Source organism: Oncorhynchus keta, chromosome 19 (genome assembly GCF_023373465.1).
Source record: "Oncorhynchus keta strain PuntledgeMale-10-30-2019 chromosome 19, Oket_V2, whole genome shotgun sequence".
Taxonomy (NCBI): Eukaryota; Metazoa; Chordata; class Actinopteri; order Salmoniformes; family Salmonidae; genus Oncorhynchus; species Oncorhynchus keta.
The window spans coordinates 40319370-40346620 of record NC_068439.1 but is presented as its reverse complement, the minus strand read 5'-3'; the positions used below and the strand labels follow the sequence as shown (position 1 = coordinate 40346620).

The following is a 27251-nucleotide window of genomic DNA, read 5'->3' as shown; positions in this document are numbered from 1 at the left end:
ATGGTTATTTTTTCAATTTCTTCTTTTTTTTTATTCAACATTTATTTAACTATAGGCAAGTCAATTAAGAAGAAATGTGTATTTACAACGATGGACTATCCTCATAATAAGCGATTGGAAAGAGCCCAAACCGAAATATGTGGCAAAAGAAAAGGAAAGCCTTCCACATCTCAGATTCCAGGTCTTGCATTATGAATCCACGTTCATTAGTGGGAAATTGGCGTGCTTTGTTAGTATTGTGCGAGGTGAAATCTATCTGTACAAATGACTTAAGGACACAAGTGGAAGGTTAAGAATGTAGGTGACAGAGAGAGGTGAAAATCTAAGAATTGTATTTTCATTGAACATGTATTTTAAACTCCCTCCACTGGTTATTTGATTACTGTACTTTTCATGTATTTTATGTAGTTGCTTGTGTTTAGGCACCAGGTCCAACCAATAACCCAGTTTAACCGTATGGATGTAGTATCACATATCTTCCATGCTGTGCACACTGGCATTTTCTTGCACACGGGCATTTTCCTCTTCATGCCACAAATAACTAGCGATTGCCACATGCAGAAGAACAATATTGAATCATTGATGTAGGACTGTCTGTACTCCAACATGAATATCTAAAGAGATCAAAAAATAAAAAATAAACCCTTCAGGTTAACGCAAGGTACATGTAACAGATCTGTAAAATAACAGTTATAGTGCAATATCGGGCCGCGATTAGCACATTGGGGACCTAGATCTATGAGACCTTAGATTCAAACGTTTATGAACATTCTTTATACTCCAGTAGCGTAACATTGGCCAACGGAGCCATGGGGGGAAAGGTTAAGGGCAAACAGATAAAGAGCAATAGGGAGGATAGGGCTGATGAAAGCAGCACCAATATATAAAAAGGCCAGCCAAGGGCCACAAGCCCTAATAATAACCCTGACAACAAGATTACCAGCTGTGAGGGTGTGAGAGAGAAATGGAACAGCACAGCCAGGTGTGTGTGTGTGTGTGTGTGTGTGTGTGTGTGTGTGTGTGTGTGTGTGTGTGTGTGTGTGTGTGTGTGTGTGTGTGCGTGCGTGCGTGCGTGCGTGCGTGCGTGCGTGCGTGCGTGCGTGCGTGTGTGTGTGTGTGTGTGTGTGTGTTATTTAGTGAAGTACGCAAAGTGTGCCAAGTAAGCCAAGAATAGTAAGTCAGGCTGAGCAATGGAAACACTGTATTCATATTTGAACGGAAATAGAAAGCTAAATCTAATACTAAGTTCTAAATATATGGTTGTAATTCAAATCCTTTAGAGTTCTTTCACAGAGGTAGAATGTATTTGCTTGCTACACCTGGTGTCACGCCTGTCACACTGGTATGAAGGATTTTGGAGAGAGGCGCAGGAATACACGATAGGGGTTTTTAATACACCCAAAACAAACAGGTATGCAAAAACACGGGGCTGCAGAAAAGAGGCAGGTGGCAGAAGTCGTAAACAACGGACATGGGAACAATAACCGACAAGGACAGAGGGAACCGAGGGCACATACAGTGGGGCAAAAAAGTATTTAGTCAGCCACCAATTGTGCAAGTTCTCCGTAAAAAGATGAGAGAGGCCTGTAATTTTCATCATAGGTACACTTCAACTATGACAGACAAAATGAGAAAAAAAAATCCAGAAAATCACATTGTAGGATTTTTAATGAATTTATTTGCAAATTATGGTGGAAAATAAGTATTTGGTCAATAATAAAAGTTTGTCTCAATACTTTATTATATATACCCTTTGTTGGCAATGACAGAGGTCAAACATTTTCTGTAAGTCTTCACAAGGTTTTCACACACTGTTGCTGGTATTTTGGCCCATTCTTCCATGCAGATCTCCTCTAGAGCAGTGATATTTCACCCACGGGGTGAGATCTTGCATGGAGCCCCAGATCGAGGGAGATTATCAGTGGTCTTGTATGTCTTCCATTTCCTAATAATTGCTCCCACAGTTGATTTCTTCAAACCAAGCTGCTTACCTATTGCAGATTCAGTCTTCCCAGCCTGATGCAGGTCTACAATTTTGTTTCTGGTGTCCTTTGACAGCTCTTTGGTCTTGGCCATAGTGGAGTTTGGAGTGTGACTGTTTGAGGTTGTGGACCGGTGTCTTTTATACTGATAACAAGTTCAAACAGGTGCCATTAATACATGTAACGAGTGGAGGACAGAGGAGCCTCTTAAAGAAGAAGTTACAGGTCTGTGAGAGCCAGAAATCTTGCTTGTTTGTAGGTGACCAAATACTTATTTTCCACCATAATTTGCAAATAATTGAAAAAAAAATCCTACAATGTGATTTTCTGGATTTTTTTCTTATTTCGTCTGTCATAGTTGAGGGAGAGGAACGGAGTGGCGGAAGGTGGAGGAAAAAGTGAGAGAGGAGGAATGGCGTGATGGAGGAGCAGAGGCGTAGGGGAGAGGCGGGCAGTAGTGATAATGTACAGGAGAACGAGAAAAAGACCAGTCAAGACAGTAACTCTGCCCCTGAGGCCTCCATCATGCAAGAAGGGAAGGAAAAGAAAGGAAGCGTGTGCACCAGGTGGTTCTCCACGAAATGGTGATCAGGAGAAATTAAACACCAAACTATTCTATTAACAGAAATATTACCCCACTCCTCATTTTGATTGAATTAAGTTCAGATGTTCATTACAAAAAGAATACTGTGTTTGTACAGTATAATGTCTCTACTATAAATGGTCCTGGGTACGGCGGCTCCTTTTCTTCTCACGTCAAAACAGTACCATCACCGTCGCTAACAAACAAACAGCATCGCTGCTCAGGAGTCAGTTACATTGGCAGAGCATGTCAGTTTATGTATCTGGTTGAGAGAATGCAAACAAGATGTTCCTATAAACCAGACTTGTGATGGTTTCTGTAAGCCCCAGCAGATTAAGGAGACAGAGAGGCTGAGCTCATCGGAGAGTTGGGCACCAACGTTTATTCTCAGTAGCAGAGCTCGGGGGCTGTAATTTGTACGTGTAACGGATGTGAAACGGCTAGCTGAGTTAGCGGTGCGCGTTAAATAGCGTTTCAATCGGTGACGTCACTTGCTCTGAGACCTTTAAGTAGTAGTTCCCCTTGCTCTGCAAGGGCCGTGGCTTTTGTGGAGCGATGGGTAACGATGCTTCGTGGGTGACTGTTGTTGATGTGTGCAGAGGGTCCCTGGTTCGCGCCCGGGTATGGGCGAGGGGACAGTCTAAAGTTATACTGTTACATATGTGTGTGTGTCCGCACATTTGTGCATTCATGTGTGTGTGTGCACATGTTGAAGAGGGGCCAATGAGCATTAATAAATTTGCCTTATTTTTCTCGTTAGCTACTCTGCTCTCCCCCCATTTGGCAACGGGTCGTAGGATGGCAGTTGTTAACTAAAAAACAGTAGGATGAGTACTGAAGCCCCAGCTGAGTGCTACTTCACAAACACTAACATCTCTCTCTTCACTTTTTAGATAGAGGAGTTGATGACGCCGAAGACATTAGTTATTTACGTTGACAAACAGGTAACTGACCAAATAAAGGAAACACTTGAGTAAATGAGGGATATAAAGTATTTTGAAAGCAGGTGATTCCACACAGGTGTGGTTCCTGATTTAATGAAGCAATTAAAAGATACCATCATGCTTAAGGTCATGTCTAAAAATGCCCAGTTGCCTATTATTTTTGCTACCATGGCTAGTAGAAGAAATTTCATTGACCTCGAAAGATGGGTCTCAAATTAGCATAGGGGGTTTAAATGGTGTGTATGTGTGTGTGTCTTAGTCACAAGATCTCAACCCAATTGAACACTTCTGGGAGTGTTCTGGAACGGGTTTTCCACCACCATCAACAAAACACTAAATTAGGGAATTTCTCACAGAATAATGGTGTTGCAACCCTCCAATAGCGTTTCAGACTCTATGCCAAGGTGCATTGAAGCTGTTCTGACAGCTTGAGGTGGCACTCTGCCCTATTAAAACACTTTATTTTGGTGTTCATTTTTATTTTGTCAGTTACCTGTACATTTAATATATCATCTAAATGACATGTTGAAATACTATAGTAATGGATTTATTGATATAGGTACCACTCATATCTGTGTTGTGTCTATGGCAATGTATTTGCCAGAGGATCACATGGAAGGCTTTCTAAGACTGCTTTAGGCCTGTGTGTGTATTAGCCCGCATTAGCATTGTGGCTAACACCCTCTTGTGATATCACCACAGCTTTCCTTTCACCCTCTACAACGAGATAAACACCCCACTGAAATCCAACTTCTGCCTGGAAACACTGAACTGTGACCCAGTGATGTCTCAGCCAGCTATTTGGCGCCTTGGTTTGGTAAGGATATACAATGTTAGTGGCTCTATATACAGCTCTTCTGGCTGTTGTACAGTATCATCCAGTTTGATCACAGCGTGAGGTAATCTTTTAGGTGGATTAATGTTTATAGAGAAAATGTTTGTCAAAGTACAGCATCAGCAGTGTAACGTACATTTGGAGAAAAAAGGTTCCAAAAGGGTTCTTCAGCTGTCCCCATAGGATAACCCTTTCTGGTTCCAGGCAGAACCCTTTTGGGTTCCATGCAGAACCCTATGTAGAAAGGGTTCTACATGGAACCCAAAAGGGTTCTACCTGGAAGCAAAAAGGGTTCTTCAAATAGATATCCTATGGGGACAGCCGAAGAACACTTTTAGGTTCTAGATAGCACAATTTTTTTTGTTAGAATGTGCTCTGCTGTGTAAGCTAAAAGATAGCTCATTTAGGAGCCACTAGATTGTGTGTGTGCATGCCTGTACTGTAGATTGTCAATATGCATGTGTGTGTGTGTGTGTGTGTGTGTGTGTGTGTGTGTGTGTGTGTGTGTGTGTGTGTGTGTGTGTGTGTGTGTGTGTGTGTGTGTGTGTGTGTGTGTGTGTGTGTGTGTGTGTGTGTGTGTGTGTGTGTGTGTGTGTTTGTGTATGTGTGTGTGCCTTTGTGCACGTATGCTTGTGCGTGAGTGTGTGTGTTGGATAAGATACATCGAATGACGAAGGGATAGACCAGAGAGGGCTCACCCATACTGTTGAAGAGTCCCACTTTGAAGCCTGGTGTCACAGAGGTGTGTCGAGATTAGACACACACCGCCTTACCCAACTAGCTCTCACAGTCTCACGTCAGAATTAGACGTTCTTCCATGTTTCTCAAACGTCAAATTTCAAAGTTGTTCCAAATGTCACATTTAGAAGTGTTTAAGGTTAGGTTTAGGCATTAACTCTGAATTTGTAAGGGTTAAGTTCAGCCATTAACTCCAAAATCTTAAGGTTAGACATTCACTCTGAAAGGTTAAGGTAAGGGTAAGGTTTGGGATAGGCTTAAAACAAAAATGTCAAAAACAACTTTCTATTGTTGGATTTCAACTTGCAACCTTTGGCATGAGAGGCAGATGCCTACAGCCATCCACCATCCTTATCCACAATGCCCGAGCTAAACCGAAACATACTTAAAGGTAACAGTGCTCACTGCTGCTCCTAGTGGCAGGTTTCCACGTCATCTCCCAACGTCAAATACTTACTTGTATCTAGGGTGACCTAGCTGGCCTTTCCTGTCACAGGTTAATTCCTTTATGGACGAACTGCTCGATTAATTGTGAGTGTCTCATATCTGCTGAAAGGTGTTGGATGAGAGGCCTGCGTGAGGTCCTTTTTCATTTTGGCACCGGCTCTTTCTCTTACACCCTCTATTTTTAACCACTTGACAGCTGCATACATGTACAGTAAACCAGCACATGAAACCTTTTACAAAAAGGTTGGAAGTGGGAACAACCGGATGCAAGGCCCAACCAATGTAATCCCGACTCGCGTGTTAAAGAACTCTAAATATTGATACAGTCCGGATTTAATGCCTTATATCACCCAGACGTGCCATTCCTCCTCCAGTTCCTCATCAGTTTGAATTATGCCCATGGGATTGTTCACATTGGTCCTTGGTTATTGCAAAACTCACAGGCAATACTGTGCTGGGCAACTGTGGGCGTCATCCCTTTTCAAAACACATCTCAATTAGCAATTTATACCAATTAAGGTGGGACTTTATGCTAACAGACCTCGGGTATCACTGTCCAGGATATCCAGGATATATGATGTCTTCATTTATCTGTAATTATGCAATGGCCTTCGCAGCTGCAGTGTATTAGGGTCAATTCGTTGGACACGCTCCGAGAGCCGAGGTCATCAGACATTACCCAGGGTCCGCCTGGGTAATGGCGTGTTTGGGTTGGCCTCGCTCTGCACACAACTGTCTTTTTGACATCTCTAATATGAGGAGGAGTCATGAAAACGATCAATTATCAACATTTTACGAAATATCTTCTCACTAATTGCGATGGTTTGCCATAGCATTGCCAGGACGGAGTGTATATATATATATATATATATATATATATATATATATATAGATATATATATATATATATATAGATATATATATATATCAGGTATGAAAAACACGATTCCTCTGAAAACCGACGCAAGGTCCCTTGAGCGACTTAATAAATCTGACCTCAATTTCGTGATTCAGACCAACTGCTGCTTCATTTGACTATTGTATTTGTTTTTGTCCAGCCTTAAATATACATACCTGAGCCATTTATGGATGAAAGCTGCCCAAAAAAATGGAATGCGTATTATTGCTGTGGCTCGACTCGATGTCCTGCGTGCAGGTGGAAAGATGGCATCTGCTGTGAAATGGTATTTCAGGCCCAGTTAATGAATGGAGTCATTGTGCTACAACATTAATGTGCTACTCAAGTTGTTACCTGAAAATGCAAAAAAATGGGTTCCAGATTTGACGAACAAGAAACGTTAGGTGTTATTTGTTATTTATGGACGTTCGGTAGTTTATTTATTTTTTTAGCTCAGCATGCCCGTGTTGAAAAGAGTTCCTAATGACACAACAGTGTTTTGGTTAGACTTGGATGGAAATTGATGATAATTTGGTGAGGAAATGAAAGGTTTCCCTTCCCTTTAAGTGATTTATAAACAGCCTTTGAAAGGTGAGTGAATGAATATGCCTGAATGAAGCCACATCAATCATTCAGCTGGAAATAAACTTCAACAACCTTTCTCTCAGCATTGGCTGTTGAACTGAGGCAGCAGAAATCTCATCCATTTTCACCTCTGTACTCACATTTAGCCCTCTCAAACAATGCACAAGCAAGAGCCTTGAAAGAGCCTTGGAGCATATTACCAAACACTATCGCTGGGTTATGTATGGTCCCCCTTTGAGCTCATATCCAGAGAGAATTTTTAGGGAAAATTAGGGTCCACTATCTCCTTGGTAATTAATTCCTGTGCTGCGTATGTGTGCGGTGGGCAGTGTAGTGGGCAGTGTAGTGTGTGTTTATGCTTAGAAGTGAGTATTATGTGTATATGACTAATCCATAAAAGTAGGTTTGAATGTGTGAATGTACACACAGCCATCAGTAGCACTTTATCCATTAGCTCAGCTGTACAGCCTCATGACTCTCCCATTCTCCCATTGCCCCATAGCTGCAGTTATCACCACCCTCTCTAATTATGCCTTTCACTCGCGCAGCTAGCTGAGGGGAGACCTATACTATCCACACCAGCCCTTCATGGCCATGCCATACTAAGGACTTAGCTCCCACTCAGCCAATTGACAGGAATATGCAGGCAGATAGAGGGGTTCACCGGTTCATCACGCAGGGGCTCTGCCACCACTTGAAGCCTGCAGGGTTCCATTTATGTGGCAACACATGTAAAGAATGCCGGCGAAAGCGCCTGATAAAGGATGGTTGACTGTAGAAGACTTTGTTTGGTCTGTTGTTAACCCCTATGTGAAGGAATGCCTCTCTGGTCTTTGCTCTGACAACATACACCCAGAATACATTCCTCTTTAGTTATTAAGCGTCTATCTTTCCTCGTCTTCTCAATGTAATGTGATGTGCTGTGATGTTAGGTGTATCCTCGAAAATTGAGGATTGTTGTTGATTTGTTTTGTAGAAAAACAAATGGGTTGGTCATATTTTAGATTGTGCAGAGCTTGATACTCAAGCTTGAGGCTCAACTAGGCATGAGGGTAATTCTAAAATCTACTTCAAGGGATTCAGGTTTGAGGCTGAGGGCTTTTGAATAATCATATTTTGCATGTTATATATTTTCCGTTTTAGATCCATTCCATGTCAAAGGACCCATGAGCACCAACATGTGAAGTTCATAGGAGCATTTCAAATTGGGTGTCAAATAAAAGCTAAGAGGCAAGGCATATATGCATTTTTATCTAAAACACTTTATTTTAAGGGGTCCATATCACCGTGTAATTACATGTATAATAACACTAACAAGCGTTGTAGTTAATTGTAATAACTCATAGTTACACTGTAATAACATGTAACTGGTGGTAATTGCAGTCTGTAATTACAGAGGTGTAACAACAAGTGCTTGTCACCATGCTTGTTACAAATGGGCAAGTTTCCATTAAATTCACCAATTTCAGTGTTTTATTTCTTACTCAGCAGCATCTGATTCAGTAATAACGATCACAAGGTTGTAATCGGTTGTGGAGAGAGACGCTGGATGTTCCGAGATTACATGGGCTCTAATTATCTTCCTGCAAAAGCACACTTCAAAATTTCCTCTCAATGTTGTTGCTACCACTTGCCCCCAAAAAGTGGACCATCTGGGATAACTTGGTTGAATTCACAGAAACAGATAAGATGTAGGTCAACCTCACTGTCTGGGGTCGACCATACGGGTGTCATCCTCAAGTCAAACCAAGTCAAATCAAATCAAATCACATGTTATTGGTCACATACACATGGTTACCAGATGTTAATGCGAGTGTAGCGAAATGCTTGTGCTTCTAGTTCCGACAGTGCAGTAATATCTAACAAGTAATCTAACAAATTCACAAAGACTATCTTATACACACAAATGTAACAAAAACTGCCCAAGTTACACCAGGAACGCACAATCCCTCCATCAGTGTTCAGACTGTCCCCAATAGCCTGTGAGGGGCTGGACTGAGGGCTTGTAGGCCTGTTGTAAGGCAGGTCCTCAGCAGACATCACCGGAAACAACGTTGCCTATGGGCACAAACCCACCTTCATTGGACCAGACAGGACTGGCAAAAAGTGCTCTTCACTCAAGAGTATTGTCTCACCAGGGGTGATGGTCGAATTCTCGTTTATTGTCGAAGGAATGAGCGCTACACTGGGGCCTGTACTCTGGAGCGGGACCGATTTGGAGATGGAGGGTCCGTCAAGGTCTGGGGCGGTGTGTCACAGCATCATCGGACTGAGCTTGTTGTCATTGCAGGTAATCTGTGCGTTACAGGGAAGACATTCTCCTCCCTCATGTGATACCCTTCCTGCAGGTTCATCCTGACATGACCCTCCAGCATGACAATGCCACCAGTCATACTGCTCATTCTGTGTGTGATTTCCTGCAAGACAGGAATGTCAGTTCTGCCATGGCCAGTGAAGAGCCCGAATCTCAATCCCATTGAGCACGTCTGGGACCTGTTTGATTGGAGGCCGTTCCCCCCAGAAATGTTCGGGAACTTGCAGGTGCACTGGTGGAAGAGTGGGGTCATCTCAAAGCAAGAACTGGCAAATCTGGTGCAGTCCATGTGGAGGAGATGCACTGCAGTAATTCATATAGCTGGTGGCCACACCAGATACTGACTGTTACTTTTGATTTTGACCCCTCCCCTTTGTTCAGGGACACATTATTCAATTTCTGTTAGTCACATGTCTGTGGAACTTGTTCAGTTTATGTCTCAGTTGTTGAATCTTATTATGTTCATACAAATATTTACACATGTTAAGTTTGCTGAAAATAAACGCAGATGACAGTGAGGGGCCCTTTCTATTTTTACTGAATTTACTTGGCCCCCGATGATGCGTTGTGCAGACCGCACTACCCTCTGGAGAGCCTTGCGGTTATGGGCGGAGCAGTTGCCGTACCAGGCAGTGAAACATCCCGACAGGATGCTCTCGATTGGGCATCTGTAAAAGTTTGTGAGTGTTTAAGGTAACAAGCCAAATTTCTTCAGCCTCCTCAGGTTGACGAGGCACTGTTGCATCTTCTCCACTCTGTCTGTGTGGGTGGACCATTTCAGTTTGTCCATGAGGTGTACACGAGGAACTTAATACTTTCCACCTTCTCCACTACTGTCCCTTTGATGTGGATGGGGGGATGCTCGCTCTGCTGTTTCCTGAATTCATCTGATTTGTTTTGTTGACGTTGAGTGAGAGGTTATTTTCCTGATACCACACTCTAAGGGCCCTCACCTCCTCCCTGTAGGCTGTCTCGTAGTTGTTGGTAATCAAGCCTACCACAGTAGTGTCCTCTGCAAACTAGATGATTGAGTTGTAGGCATGCATAGCCACACAATCATGGGTGAACAGGGATTACAGAAGAGGGCTTCGAACGCACCCTTGTGGGGCCCCAGTGTTGAGGATCAGCAGGATGGAGATGTTGTTGTTTCCTACCTTCACCACATGGGGGCGGCCCGTCAGAATTTCCAGGACCCAGTTGCATAGGGTGGGGTCAAAACCCAGGGCAAGTTTGGTGAGTTTGAAGGGTACTATTGTGTTAAATGCTGAGCTGTAGTCAATGAATAGCATTCTTACATAGGTATTCTTCTTGTCCAGATGGGAAAGGGCAGTGTGCAGTGTGATAGTAATTGCATCTTCTATGGCCCTATTGGGGTGGCAAGCAAATTGGAGTGGGTCTAAGGTATCAGGTAGGGTGGAGGTGATATGATCCTTGACTAGTCTCTCAAAGCACTTCATGATGACAGAAGTAATTTAGTTCAGTTACCTTAGCTTTCTTGGGGACAGAACAATATGTCCGTAAACACACCAGCCAGCTGGTATGCGCATGCTCTGAGGATGCGGCTAGGGATGCCGTCTGGGTCAACACGTTTAAATGTTTTACTCATGTTGGCCACGGAGAAGGAGAGCCCACAGGCTTTCCTAGCGGGCTGTGTCAGTATGTTTGAGTTTGAGTTTATTTTTTATTTTTACAGGGACAGTGCACATTAATCAACGTTTCAGTAAAAGTGCCGGTTTTAGCCAGCCGGCTAATTTTCAACCACAGTCCCTGGGCAGGTTATTAAAAACAATTACAATATAGACAATAGCAACATAGAACAAGCAAGACATAGCAACATAGGACAAGCAAGACATAGCATACAGACAGAGCAACATAGAACAAAAAGCAGCAAGACAAAATTCATAAAAGCAACAAAGTGTTTCCACACCTCACAAGCTACAGACAACAGACAACATGGAAAGCGGCAACACACAGCTAGGGACCATGTTCACAAATCTGATTGACCTTTAGCCATGTCTTCATTCTTTATGTGTGTCTGATGGCAGTGTATTCCAGACATGGGAAGCTCTCACAGAGAATGCAGATTTACTAAAGGTGCTTTTCCTTAGGGGAACTATACAGTCACCTCTCATGGCAGACCTTGTGGATCTGCTGCCATATGTCTGGGTTTTCTGTTTAACAAAAATATTGAGTGGAGGGGGAGCCAGGCCATTAAGGATCTTGAATACAAGACATGCGTCGGTGTATCGCACAAGATTTTCCCAACTCAAGAGCTCATGCTTTCTAAGGATGTGACAATGATGATGGCTATTGGGCTTCCTATCAAGCACTTTGAGAGCCTGTTTGTAGACAGACTGAATAGGTTTTAATGTTGTACAGCAAGCTTGGGCCCAACTAGTCAAGCAGTATGTTAAGTGGGGGAGTATCATAGAGTTGAAGTACAGTTTTTCTACCTCTGTAGTCAAACAATTTCGTATAAATCGGAAATTAGCTAGGTTGAATTTAGTTATTTGAATTACCTTTTTCACATGCTTTTTAAAAGAGAGGTTGGAATCAAGTATGATGCCAAGGTACTTAAAATCGGATACCACCTGGAGCTTCTCCCCTGACACATAGATATCTGGCTCAGTAGCATCTGTTGCCCTCTTTGTGAAGAACATGCAAACAGTTTTTTTCACATTGAGATGCAAACACGAGTCACTGAGCCATTTTGTAACCTGGACCATTACAGTAGTGAGTTCTTGTGCAGCTTGTTGTTTGCTCTTTGCATGCACATATATCACTGTATCATCTGCATACATTTGAACTTCAGACCCAGTACAGACAGAAGGCACTGTATTGTCGTCAAAGGGAGCCAAGAAGTTGTTTAATTTGTCTGGAAGCAAGATGTCGATGTCCGCGATGGGGCTGGTTTTCTTTTTGTAATCTGTGATTGACTGTAGACCCTGCCACATTTGTCTCGTTTTTGAGCCATTGAATTGCAACTCTACTTTGTCTCTATACTGACGCTTTGCTTGTTTGATTGCCTTGCGGAGAGAATAGCTACACTGTTTGTATTTGGTCACGTTTCCAGTCGCTTTTCCATGATTAAAACGGAGCTTTCAGTTTTGCGCGAATGCTGCTATCAATCCATGGTTTCTGGTTACAGAAGGTTTTAATAGTCACAGTAGGTACAACATCACCAATGCACTTGCTAATGAACTCGCTCACCGAGTCAGCGTATACGTCAATGTTATTGTCTGAAGCTACCCGGAACATATCCTAGTCCACGTGATTGAAGCAATCTTGAAGCGTGGAATCCGATCGGTCAGACCAGAGTTGGATAGACCTGAGCACGAGCGTTTCCTGTTTTAGTTTCTGTCTATTGGTTGGGAGTCATGGTCAGATTTGTTGAAGGGAGGGCAGAGGAGGGCTTTGTATGCATTGCAGAAGTTAGAGTAGCAATGGTCCAGAATGCTACCAGCTCGTGTCGCAAGTTCAATATTCTGATAGAATTTAGGAAGCCTTGTACTCAGATGAACTTTGTTAAAATCCCCAGCCACAATAAATGCAGCCTTAGGATATATGGTCTCCAGTTTACATAGAGTCCAGTGCAGTTCTTTCAGGGCCGTCGAGGTATCTGCTTGAGGGGGGCTAGATATACACGGCTGTGACTATAATCGAAGAGAATTCTCTTGCTAGATAATGCGGTCGGCATTTGAATGTAAGGAATTCTAGATCAGGTGAACAAAAGGACTTGAGTTCCTGTATGTTCTTATGATTACACCATGTGTCGTTAATCAAAAGGCACACACCCCCATCCTTCTTCTTACCAGAGAGATGTTTGTTTCTGTCAGCACGATACGTGAAGAAACCGGGTGGCTGTAGCTAGAGTGAGCCATGTTTCCATGAAACAGAGAATGTTACAATCTCAGATGACTCTCTGGAAGGCAACCTGTGCCCTAATTTCGTCCACCTTGTTGTCTAGAGCTTGGACCTTGGCGAGTAATATGCTCGGAAGCGGTGGATGGTGTGCTTTGCCTTCTAAGTCTGACCAGTAGGCCACTCTGTCTGACTCTCCTGCGGCGACTGCGTTGTTTTTGGCCGGCCTCTGGGATGAGATCCCATGTTCAGGGTGCAGGTCCGAACAAAGGATTCGCTTCAGGAAAGTCATAATGTTGGTAAATTGACGTCGCTTTTATATCCAATAGTTCTTCCCAGCTGTATATAATAACACTTGGGCTAACAATGTAAGAAAGTGGGTGTCATCCTCAAGTGGGAGGATAAACACACAAGTACACCACAGAGTACAAGTAAAAACTGTTTAAGTACAATGTAATTACTAGGTGTTAAATGGGATTACGCTAGTCAATACTTACTTGTAATTAATGCGTACTTACATAGCACATTACCCATCCTGACAATCTGGCCCTAATTGCAAACCTTCTGGAAGCACCATACAAGTGAAAAAATAAACACACTAGTACGTGACAAAGTACATATAATATCTGCATACGTACAAAAGCATTGCCGCTAGTTGTAACACAGGATTTACCTGTGTAGAGTTAAGTGTAACTTTAAAGTTACCTATGAGCTATTTCTATATAATTACCTACTACTCATTACCAAGTCAAAATACCTACAAACAAAAGGTGAGCTTCTCCATTAGTCAACTTTATTGCAACATGTAACAGACCTTACATTTCTTTGAAAATTACAAGATGAAACAAAGATATAGACCTACTCAATAACATAAACCTAACTATTATAGTGGTGGTGAGTAGTAGTCTAGGGGTGCATTCCTAAATTCCAAAAAATCTACTCCAATTTCAGAGTATTCATACAGCCAAAGCTTCCAGTGTGCGCTCAGAACGCTCCGAGAGCGAAACACTTTGAATTTAGCAACCACAATCTGACAAAGCTCTGTATTTAGGAACGGCCAGAGCTGAGCGCACTCTGGATCGTCTTTTTCTTCCCTTTTTAACATGACAAGTAACAATGGAAATCATCAACTCTGTCTCTGTCTTCATCTGTTTCTTTGTTGTAAGCATTTCCCCAACCTGTAGTCTGAAACCTTGTGGTATTAAAGAAGATTGTAGCTATGACAACTTTCATGACCCTATACTAGTTATCATCATAATGATTTCTATATGTTAGGTATGCTACTTAGCTAGTTGTTGTGTTATCCCGCTAGCAATAATAGTGCTTGCTAACACTATTAACACATAACTATTTGCCATCTTTAGTTAAGTAGCTGGTCAGGGTTAGAAAACTAGCTTGCGAATCCCCAAAAAACACAACAGATTGCATGGAAAGTGTTTTCTGTAGATGGTAACTAACATTAACTAGCTAGCTAAAGTTAGTTTGTAAGTTTGTAGCTCTAACAAAAATGCCAGAAAAACAAACGTTGGCTAGTTAAATAACTGTAGCTATCTAGCTAACACAAGGCTAGCTAGCTGGCAAATGCTAACTAGCTAGTTAACTACCTGTGTTAATTTGTTCAGCAAAATGAATGTATACATATTGCATGTAAAACTTACTTTCTGTCTCCTGTGTTAACGTGTGTGTCTTGTCTACAACACTTTGTTTCTTTTGCAGCAATCTCCCATGTCTAGATTTTGCACACTGATGAGAATGTCAGTGTCAACCAATTTGGGCCCTTTCAAAGCCGTAGTAATTTCGAGCATGTAGTACAGATGGGTAAATGTTGACATGATGCCTTAAAGGTGCGCTATGTGGAATAGTTCACCTAATTTCAGTTTATGTAGAGAATCATTGTAATGTAGAGAATCATTGTACCATCTAAACCGCTGTTAGATGGTGCAATAACAAACAATATTGTATTCTAAACTTTTTGAAGCTGGTTTACAAAACCGAAAGTAAAAGACGTGAAAACGAACCTTAAGAACAGGAAGCATAGAAATAGCGCACATAGAACAGATCTACTGCTTCTTAGACTTGCTTTCAATGTCAATGACAGATATATAACTCACATTTCTATGGGAAGTTGGTCAAGTCACCCAGAAAGTTACATATTCCAGCCTTAATTACTTGGATAAATATCCAATTGCACTGATGCATCCAATGACATATATAAACCCTGGATTAATGATGCTGTATATTGGCCATTGAGAGGCTTTGAAACCACCGGTAGGCCATATTGGCACGACCTAGTATTAGTGGTGGGAAAAGTACCAAACAATCATACTTGAGTAAAAGTAAAGATACCTTAATAGAAAACAACTCAAGTAAAATCACCCAGTAAAATACTACTTGAGTAAAAGTATAAAAGTATTTGGTTTAAAATATACTTAAGTATCAAAAGTAGAAGTATGAATCGTTTCAAATTCCTTATATTAAGCAAATCAGATAGCACCATTTTATTTGTTATTTATTTATTTACAGAAAGCCACTGGCACACTCCAACATTCAGACATAATCTACAAACGAAGCATGTGTGTTTAGTGAGTCCGCCAGATCAGAGGCAGTAGGGATGACCAGGGATGTTCGGTTGATAAGTGCGTGAATTTGACTATTTTCCTGTCCTGCTAAGCATTCAAAATGTAACCAGTACTTTTGGGTGTCAAGGAAAAAGTACAATATTAAGGAATGTAGTGAAGTAAAAGTAGTCAAAAATAGAATTAGTAAAGTAAAGTAAAGATATCCCAAAAACGACTTAAGTGGTACATTAAAGTATTTTTTAGTTAAGTACTTTACACCACTGCCTAGTAGGATAATCCCTCCATAGGAATGAATGGAATTCTACAGTCTTTCAATTAAATGTTTCAAGGACAAAATACTTTTTTTACATGGAATAAGAGTTTGTCTTATGAAAATGTTAAGTGCATTTATAAACCATTATTCAACCGAGCTTAATAGGCTTTATTAATGTGTCTAATTAATTCTGCGTCGTCCACTAATTCCAAGGTAATGTACAGAACGACTGCGTTTATCCCTTACTTATTATTTTTTTTAATTCTTCAAGCTCTGTCAAGTTGATTGTTAATCATTGCTAGACAGCCATTTTCAAGTCATGCCATAGATTTTCAAGACAATTTAAGTTAAAAATGTAAACTAGGCCACTCAGGAACATTCCAATTCATCTTGGTAAGCAAGTCCAATGTAGACTTGGCCTTGTGTTTTAGGTTATTATCCTGCTGTAAGGTACATTTGTCTGTGCTTAGCTGTATTCCCTAGTCCTTGCTGATGACAAGCATACCAATAACATGATGCAGCCACCACCATGCTTGAAAATATGGAGAGTGGTACTCAGTGATGTGTTGAATTTGCCTCAAAAATAACTTGGTATTCAGGACTTAAAGTTAATTTCTTTGCCACCTTTTTAGCAGTATTATTTAAGTGCCTTTTTGCAAACATGATGCATGTTTTGGAATATATATATTCTGTACAACCTTCCTTCTTTTCACTCTGTCATTTAGGTTCGTTTTGTAGAGTAACAACAATGTTGTTGATCCATCCTCAGTTTTCTCATATCATGCCCGTTCAACTCTGTAACTGTTTTAAAGTCAACATCCGCCTCATGGTAAAATTCTTGACAGGTTTCCTTCCTCTCCGGCAACTAGGTTAGGAAGGACGCCTGTATCTTCGTAGTGACTGGGTGCATTGATACACCATCCAAAGCCTAAATAATAACTTTACCATGCCCAAAGGGATATTTACACATCTACCAATTGGTGCCCTTCTTTGCGAGGCATTGAAAAACCTCCCTGGTCTTTATGGTTTAATCTGTGCTTGAAATTCACTACTTGATTGAGGGACCTTACAGATAATTGTATGTGTGGGGTAGTTATTAAAAAATCATGTTAACCACTATTGTTGAACACGGAATGAGTCCATGTAATTTATTATGCGATTTTGTTAGACACGTTTTTACTCCTGAATTGATTTAGTCTTGCCATAAATAAGACTCAAAACCTTTCCTGTGGACTTAGGGACATTGGTCCCTCAACAGTACAAATCGGGTCAAATCCTGATGGGGAGTGTCTGAGGACTGACTAAGTGTATCTCTTTCTGTTTACTAAACACTGGTTTCTCATGAGATTACAGATTATTCAGGAAGGTGGTATGTGTGAGTGTGAGTGTGTGTGTCTTCCATGTCAGCTCCTGATGCAACGGTCCAGACGACCTCTCTTTATCTCAGCTACAGTGTTTGGGCTGAGGAAAGGTTACAAGCACTGCAGCACTGCTGGAGTCATCATCAGGCTGGTAATTCAAACCTGCTGTTTTAAGGGCACACACAGGCACGCGACTGGAATGGGGTCAGAGGTAGAGGGGGGGTATCTAATCTTAAATTAACTGCGCTGGAGTGCTTTGTGGGGAAGATCAAAGGAGCGTTTGTAGTCCAGCTATTGTCCACCATCTCTGGGGGTAGATTGGTTTTTAAAGAGGGGCAAAAGCCACTGCACCTATAGGGTGGGGTAGTGGGTTATCGGTCAAGGCTGTGTGCTATCTGCACTGAAGTGCCGGTGAAGTTGATCAAAGCTAGCAGAGAACAATAGTCAACGATCTGCAAGAAGATGATGGAATTCTCGGAAGGTGAGGACTTCTAATATGTCTTGTCGTCTGTGCTATAATTGTTGATAGATGAGTATTTGCTAGAATTAACTCCATATCCGTAAGTCTTTATATGATGTATTGCAGTAGATAGTGTTAAACCAATATTGTTGAATCAGCTGAATAAATATTCTGTTTTATTTGATGACTAATCCAAATCAAAGAAGAGGCCACAAAAACAATAATGTGAGTAGAGAAAACTTTGCCAATTTCACAAAGACCTGCTGATTCCAATTGTGTTTTACATGACTTGGGTTACAACCCCTCTTCCTCACCCTGGCCCACCTACAGAATAAGAAACTGTAAAAATTGAACTCTGATAAATCATCCTTATGCCATGTGCTCTCTCCATCCTCCGTGGTCATTCTGGGAATGGCTGTGGAACGCCGGTATACTGTAGGAAATCTGGGATTGGAGTGTAATGGATTGTTGCGCTGGGAATAAGGCTGGGATAGAATGTAACATTCTGAGACAAGGCTCTGATATATTGATTTATAGAAGCTGTGGAATATATTCCAACGAGTGGGAGCCCAACACAAGGCAAGAATTAATCTCAGTCAACCCAACAGATAGTTTGAGATATTTTACCTCCACTCAGAGAGTAACTTCATTGTGATGAACATGGGGTTTGAAGCTTTCCAGTAATAAATGCAGACTGAGTGTACAAAACATTAGGAACACCTTCCTAATACAGAGTTGCACCCCCTTTTGCTTTCAGAACAGCCTCGATTCGTCGGGGCATGGACTCCACAAGGCGTCAAAGGGTTCCACAGGGACGCTGGCCCATGTTGACTCCAATGCTTCCTACAGTTGTGTCAAGTTGGCTGGGAGTGGACCTCTACTCTAAATAGTTCACTCCATCTCATCCCACAGATGCTCAATTGGATTGAGATCTGGTGACTGGGCAGGCCACTGCAGTAAGCTGAATTTACTGTAATGTTCTTGGAACCATTCCTGGATAATCCTAGCCTTGTGGCATGGGGCATTATCCTGCAGATGGATACACTGCTGCCATGAAGGGATGCACCTGATTGGTAATGATGTTCAGATATCCTGTGGCATGCAAACGTTGCTCCACTTTTATCAAGGGAACCAAGGTGTGCCATGAAATCACACCCCGCACCATCAGCCTGCAATGACCCATTTTCTACCAATGGCTGGATGTCATTTGGGTGGTGGACCATTCTTGATACACAGAGGAAACTGTTGAGTGTGGGAAAGCTAGCAGACTTGCAGTTATTGACAAACACAAACCGGTGTCCATACCCTGTTCAAAGGCCCTTACATTTACATTTACATTTAAGTCATTTAGCAGACGCTCTTATCTAGAGCGACTTACAAATTGGTGCATACACCTTGTGACATCCAGTGGAACAGCCACTTGCATCTAAATCTTTTTTTTTTTTTTAAGGGGGGAATCTTTTGTTTTGCCAATTCACCCTCTGAATGACACACACACACACACACACACACACACACACACACACACACACACACACACACACACACACACACACACACACACACACATTTACATTTACATTTAAGTCATTTAGCAGACGCTCTTATCCAGAGCGACTTACAAATTGGTGCATTCACCTTATGACATCCAGTGGAACAGCCACTTTACAATAGTGCATCTAAATCTTTTAAGGAGGGGGATTACTTTATCCTATCCTAGGTATTCCTTAAAGAGGTGGGGTTTCAGGTGTCTCCGGAAGGTGGTGATTGACTCCGCTGTCCTGGCGTCGTGAGGGAGTGTGTTCCACCATTGGGGAGCCAGAGCAGCGAACAGTTTTGACTGGGCTGAGCGGGAACTGTACTTCCTCAGTGGTAGGGAGGCGAGCAGGCCAGAGGTGGATGAACGCAGTGCCCTTGTTTGGGTGTAGGGACTGATCAGAGCCTGGAGGTACTGAGGTGCCGTTCCCCTCACAGCTCCGTAGGCAAGCACCATGGTCACACACACACGTCTCAATTGTCTCAAGGTTTAAAAATCCTCCTTTATTAACCTGTCTCCTCCACTTCATCTACACTGATTGAAGTGGATTTAACAGGGGACATCAATAAGGGATCATAGCTTTCACATGGATTCACCTGATTAGTCAATGTCGTGGAAATGTTTTGTACACTCAGTATATAACTTGTGTATGATTCATCATGTACATAGATTGATTCATCAGAGATAGGATCATCTGTATTGCTAATTCTATTTTTCAGTAGAAGTAAGTCCACATGTTAAATGTTACAAATCTAGTTCGTGTTTTTTTGTAGTGATTCAGGTTAAAAAGGAAACGTAGAACCTATTTAATTTCACCACTGAGGGCCTCTATAGTTACACTTGCCTGGCTCGTGACTGCCACCTGTTGTAGGCACAGTTTAACTACATCCCTAACTTAACACCAACAAAGGTCAGTTCACTTTGGCCCCCATCTACTGTAATTTACTATGGTCTTTCACTGAACACATGTCACTTGGCTAAAACAATACAGTCAGGTTCAATATGCTCAAAGACAAACTTTGGCCTAGTTACTAAAATCACTAGGCTTCATGAATTTGTCAACTCCTGGTCTCTTTGAAAGGGGCCAAAACTTGAAAAACTGTTAAAGAGCAGTAAAATGGTGACTGGGCTCTGTGTTTGTGTGTGAGCTGCGTTTACGGCGCATGGGCCCCTAAGAGCTGTGACAAGGGAGTGTGGGTCCAGACATGCTGTCTGGAGGAGGTCCCGTCACTCATCGCCCCCGGCTTTCTGAAAGGGGAGGGAGGGGACACAGGGCTGGGGGATAACTGTGGCTGCATATGGTCCTCTGCCTCTGTCCAGTGGGCCTGGGGTAGCAGGGAGGCGAATGGGTCGGTCTGTGGCTGCATATGGTCCTCTGCCTCTGTCCAGTGGGCCTGGGGTAGTAGGGAGGCGAAACAGGTCGGTCTGTGGCTGCATATGGTCCTCTGCCTCTGTCCAGTGGGCCTGGGGTAGTAGGGAGGCGAATGGGTCGGTCTGTGGCTGTATATGGTCCTCTGCCTCTGTCCAGTGGGCCTGGGGTAGTAGGGAGGCGAACAGGTCGGTCTGTGGCTGCATATGGTCCTCTGGGAGAGGGCATTGTCAGTCTGCTCATGGTCCTATAAGGTAGAAATAGGGAGGGGAAAGGTGGGGAGAGGGCTGAGTCTGCCTGGCCTGCCTATGGTCTTCTGTATTTTTGGTGTAGTACTATAGCGAGAAAGGAAGCTTCCGTCCATTGGGGTTGGGAGGGAGAGGAACAGTCTATTTTCTTTCTGCCTGCCTACAGTCTTCTGTAGTTGATCAAGTTTTCTTTGGGCCATGGCTAGAAGGGGAAGGCAAGGGCTGTCCCCCGTTCCTCCTTATGGTCTTAGGACAGAACAGAGAGGGTCCACTGGTGCTGAGGTAGTGCAGAACGGAATGGGCTGTGTCCGCCTGGTCCTTTGTCCTCTAGGGTAGTGGGGATGATAGAGGGTTGTCACTGTGCCTGCCTTCAATTTTCTGTCCACTGAGTAGCGGGAGTCCACAGGGCCCTGCTCTTTACCCTAGTAGAAAACTGGAGACAAGCCAGATACTGTGAAACAGTTCCACAAGTTACTCACATGTCAGAGCACGTATGTGTGTGCGTGTGTGTGCGCGCGTGTGCGTGTGTGTGTGTGCGTGTGCGTGTGCGTGTGCGCGCGTGCGTGAGTGTGTGTGTGTGTGAGAGAGAGTCTGTGTCACACTTGATGCCCACTAGAAGTCATGTCATATCCTGCATTAGGAAGATTTAACTGGAGACAGGAAAGTCCCCATGGAACTCAAAACTGAATGGAAAGATATGTTGCACTTCAATTAATACTTAACCTGACCTTGGCTGACTCCTCAGATAAACACGCAACATAGCAGCCAGATGACAGTATAATGTACAGCGTCATTCAGCTTCACATTCATTTGGCTGCTAACTGCAGTCCATGAACAGTCAGTCATAAACATAATCTGTTCTGACACTGATCTATAATCGTAGCAGTTTTACCACACTTTCTGTCTGCCCCCAATGTGGAAATTCCTTTTTCCTGTTTACCACCAGATGGCCCCACAGTACATCGTATTAGACTAAAGGATCTTTGAGGGATGAAAGTCAAGTCACTGTACTACTACTAAGTCACTAACCCTCAAGCTATTTCCAAAATTCTAAAGAAACACAACACCATAAGTGCTTATGCCACATGGTGTCTTAAAATGGGTATGCATTTACATATTGTGCATAGAGATAGCACCCGGGGAGGCGATCACGTTAGAATGTGTGTCACCGCAGAACGTGAAATTGATCCTGAATACATCTGCAGGAAAAAAACGTGTTGGTGTGTTTGGTGTTTCTAAAGCCGTTGTGTGTGTGTGTGTGTGTGTGTGTGTGTGTAGGGGGGGTGGGTGGGGGGGGGGGGGGGGAGATATAGTCTTAAAGGGACATTTCCCTGCTGATCTTTCACTGCATGTCCATTAACCCTATCAGTCCCAAGAACCCACTTATCATTTATCTGACTTTCATTTATTTGCATGTCCAACACTCATATTTAGCCTCTGGAAGACCAGGGCTACAAGTAGAACACAACACAATTCGACATAAACAGCTGTATTCAAATGTCAAAAAGAAAGACAGGTCAGCCAAAGCAAAAAGCTGTCAAAAACAGGATTTATATGAAGTACAGAAATGGTTTGCTCAGTGGGAAATTAATATCCAACTAATCAGTGACAACTGTGTGGAGTTTGTGACAGCAAACATCGTAAGCTTATTATAGTGCTACAGACACTATGTCCTTGGATTTCCTATGATCCTCTATGTAGAAGAACCCCTTACATTCTGACGGCTCTTGTATAGCTTGTGAGCGTCACAGAGGAAAACGCGAGCTTTTTTTTCATAGACAGCTTTTAATAGTTTGTAGCTCAGACCATTCGTACTCGCTCAAATTCCGTGGTCGGGTTCCCTTTTGTAGGGCAATGTGAACACACTCGACTACTGCAACACCGTTTCTCCAGCTATAACCCCTCACATTGGTTCTGCAAAAGAGAGAAGATGGTGATGTGCAGGTTCGCAGAAAACAACTTGTGCTGTTTTTGAATATAGATAAGCAATTGATAAGGATGCACAGAGATAACAAAATATGTAAGGCGTTTAGTACTGACACGATGTGCAGATTATTTGCTTGCAATATAGGCTAACAGGTTCACGCTGTTTATTATATTGTGGAGTTTAAATAGTGTGAGAAGACAACAACATATTTGGTGAATCAATGCTAGCGCTTAAAGGGGCATTGGGTGTACAATTTTCAATTACATTCTTATTTAATCTGCTTTTATTCTATTTATTTATTCTGCTCTTTATTATTTACTATTATGTCTTCACCTTTTAACTAAATGCAATCGATTCGCTTCCAAAATGTAAGTAGGTATATCGAGCTGTCCGATAACACGTTCTGATGGAGTAGCTTGTCCCGCACAAACCCATAGTGCATTGAGTGAACATTGGAAAAATACCTTGGCCACAAAATAGGTGAAGTGAACTGGCAAAAGAGTTGAGTCCTCATTCAAAGGCAAGGGCAATGTCAATACAAAGAGAAGTGAGTTCTTAAGCTGTTTTTTATTTGACCTCAAGAGTTCACTTGGATGTAACAACTACCAGCAAGCACGGGCTGCTGAGGTAACATTTCTTCGGTTATCTTACTTAGAAGTTGTGCAGAGGTAACGTGGCTAACTTATCTAGCTAGCTAACAAGCTAGCGATCTACATGTGTTTATCTAAACCAAAATTGCGCTAGCTTTCCCCTTATGAAAAAGATAAAGAGAAAGGAGAATACCTAGTCAGTTGTACAACGGAATGCATTCAACTGAAATGTGACTTCCGCATTTAACCCAACCCCTCTGAATCAGAAACGTTCGGGGGGCTGCCTTAATTGACATCCATGTCATCGGCGCAGGGAACAGTATAACTGCAGTTAGAGTGCAGTATAATTGCATTATGATTCAAATACTGCTTCCAAATAACACCTTTTATTTACAGCAGTAAGTTAGAGTGCCGGTATAAATGCAGTTCAGCTGCAGTACACTGCAATTATTCTGCAATTACAAAATACCACAGTCGACTGCAGCTAGTGCACTTTTACTGCAGTTTCAAAACTGCAACCGTTTTTTGTAAGGGTCAAAATACGCTGGTTAGAAATTCCAAAGCAAATTAGTGTAATTAGCCAGCTGCTATCTGGCAATCTGATTTTCTAACTTTGCAAGCTTACATAAGGTCACGTTAGCTAAGGTCTACTGGACCATATCTAACCGTTAGCTAGCTAATTAACTACTGCAGAGGGTAACGTGACTGGCCTACGTGTTCTATTTACAGAGTCCGATCCCATCAACATCTGCAGTGGCAACAACATCAAGCTCAGCACCAGGAACTAGTGTAAGTCACCTTTGCTAAGTCTTTCCATGACTCCACGATGAGCAAATAAGTATATGGCGCTAAGAATAAACACGGTCCGTGTTTTGTTGTCGTAGTTGGTGTGTTTATAAGTCGGCTACAACTTCTCCTGTAGTTCTCTGTGTTATGGAGGCTTAGTTGATTGTTCATGCAAAAGCAGAGTTATTATTAAGGAGGGGATGGTGGTGATGACTGACTGGTGTCTGAAGGTTGGAATGCATGATCTATTGACAAGAGGTGGGTGGGTGGGTATAGTACTGTGTTTTAGTGTCTATTGATCGGGACAAAGTGTTGGCTAATCACTGACTAGTGTACATCCTACAGTCTAATCCTGCTGCTGCTGCTGCTGATGATGATGATAATGACGCTGATGACCTTGACACCAGCTTTAGTAGTACAGATCCTGTAGACCTATTGGATGAAAGCTCAATACCCTGCCCTGAACTTTAGTCACTGTCACTAGCCAGCAACCACCCGGTTACTCAACCCTGCACCTTAGAGGCTGCTGCCCTATGTACATAGACATGGGACACCGGTCACTTTAATACTGCTTACATACTGTTTAACCCACTTCATACACACTATATATACAAAACTATGCGGAAACCCTTTCAAATGAGTGGATTTGGCTATTTCAGCCACACCCGTTGTAACAGGTGTACAAAATCAAGCACACAGCCTTGCATATCCATAGACAAACATTGACAGCAGAATGGCTCACAGAACGGTACCGCGAGTGCTGAAGCGTGTAGCGAGAACCAATTGGCTGTCCTCGGTTGCAACGCTCATCCCAGAGTTGCCTCTGGAAGCAACGTCAGCACAGGAAGTGTTTTTTTCGGGAGCTTCATGAAATGGCTTTCCTTGGCAGAGCAGCCACACACAAGCCTAAGATCACAATGCGAGAAGCGAAGCGTTGGCTGGGGTGGTGTATAGCTTGCCACCATAAGACGCTAGAGTAGTGGAAACGCATTCTCTGGAGTGATGAATTACGCTTCACCATCTGTCAGTTCAACGGACGAATATGCGTTTGGCGGATGCCAGGAGAATGTTACCTGTCTGAATGTATAGCGCCAACTGTAAAGTTTGGTGTAGGAGGAATAATGGTCTGGGGCTGTTTTTCATGGTTCGGGCTAGGCCCCTTAGTTCCAGTGAAGGGAATCCTTAATGCTACACCATACAATGACATTCTAGACGATTCTGTGGTTCCAACTTTGTGGCAACAGTTTGGGGAAGGCCCATTCCTGTTTCAGCATGACAATGCTCCCGTGCAAAAAGCAAGGTCCATACAGAAATGTTTGTTGAGATCGGTGTGGAATAACTTGACTGGCCTGCACATAGCCCTCACCTCAACCCCATCGAACACTTTTGGAATAAATTGGAACCCCATCTGCGAGCCATATCAGTGCCTGACATCACAGATGCTCTTGTGGCTGAATGGAAGCATGTCCCCACGGCAATGTTCCAACATCTAGTGGAAAGCCTTGAGAGAAGAGTGGAGCTGTTATAGCAGCAAAGGGGAACCAACTCCATGTTAATGCCCATGATTTTCAGATGTTCGACCAGCAGGTGTTCACATGATTTTGGTAATGTAGTGTATATATACGATACCGTTCAAAAGTTTAGTTCACTTAGAAATGTCCTTGTTTTTTAAAGAAAAGCACATTTTTTGTCCATTAAAATAACATCAAATTGATCAGAAATATAGTGTAGACATTGTTAATGTTGTAAATGACTTGTAATTGGAAACGGCAGATTTTTCTATGGAATATCTACATAGGCGTACAGAGGCCCATTATCAGCAACCATCATTCCTGTGTTCCAATGGCATGTTGTGTTAGCTAATCCAAGTTCATCATTTGAAAAGGCTAATTGATCATTAGAAAACCATTTTGCAATTATGTTAGCACAGCCGAAAACTTTTTTTCTGATTAAAGAAGCAATAAAACTGGCCTTCTGTAGACTAGTTGAGTTTCTGGAGCATCAGCATTTGTGGGTTCAACTACAGGCTCAAAATGGCCAGAAACAAATAACTTTCTTCTGAAACCCTTCAGTCTATCCTTGTGCTGCGAGAAATTGCCAAGAAACTGAAGATCTCGTACAACGCTGTGTACTACTTCCTTCGGAGAACAGCGCAAACTGGCTGTAACCAGTATAGAAAGAGGAGTGGGAGGCTGCGGGGCACAACTGAGCAAGAGCACAAGTACATTAGAGTGTCTAGTTCGAGAAACAGGTGTCTCACAAGTCCTCAACTGGCAGTTTCATTAAATAGTACCCGCAAAACACCAGTCTCAACGTCAACAGTGAAGAGGCGACTCCGGGATGCTGGTCTTCTAGTTAGAGTTCCTCTGTCCAGTGTCTGTGTTCTTTTGCCCATTTTAATATTTTCTTTTTATTGCCCAGTCTGAGATATGGCTTTTTCTTTGCAACTCTGCCTAGAAGGCCAGCATCCAGGACTCGGCTCTTTACTGTTGACATTGAGACTGGTGTTTTGCGGGTACTATTTAATGCCAGTTGAGGACTGTTTCTCAAACGAGACACTCTAATGTACTTGTCCTCCTGCTCAGTTGTGCACCGGGGCCTCCCACTCCTCTTTCTATTCTGGTTAGAGCCAGGGTAAATGGGTCAACCTAGATATCCTGCAATATCGTGGCAGATAGGAACATCGTTGAGACAATGGTTCAATGGCTTTATTGAACAAGGACCACCATATCTACTCACTGCTAGTATGATCATGCAATCGGCAAAACACAAAGGCCACAATAATTTGTACAAAAACATGACTCCATACATTGTTAGATCAGACAACCGGCTCAATCAACCAATGATGTCATTGGTTGAACTTTTCCGGTGAGAAAAATATATAATACCGCTATGGTGCACAATTATGCCTTAAACATCTCTCATCACTCATAATTATGTAGGGAGACAGGAAA

General features: G+C 42.5%; 1 long non-coding RNA gene across 1 annotated transcript in view; it reads left to right on the top strand.

Annotated features, from left to right (window-relative positions):
* LOC118398281 (uncharacterized) overlaps positions 1 to 27251 on the top strand; it is a 63989-nt gene that overhangs the window by 791 nt on the left and 35947 nt on the right. The gene's annotated exons all lie outside the window — the stretch shown is intronic.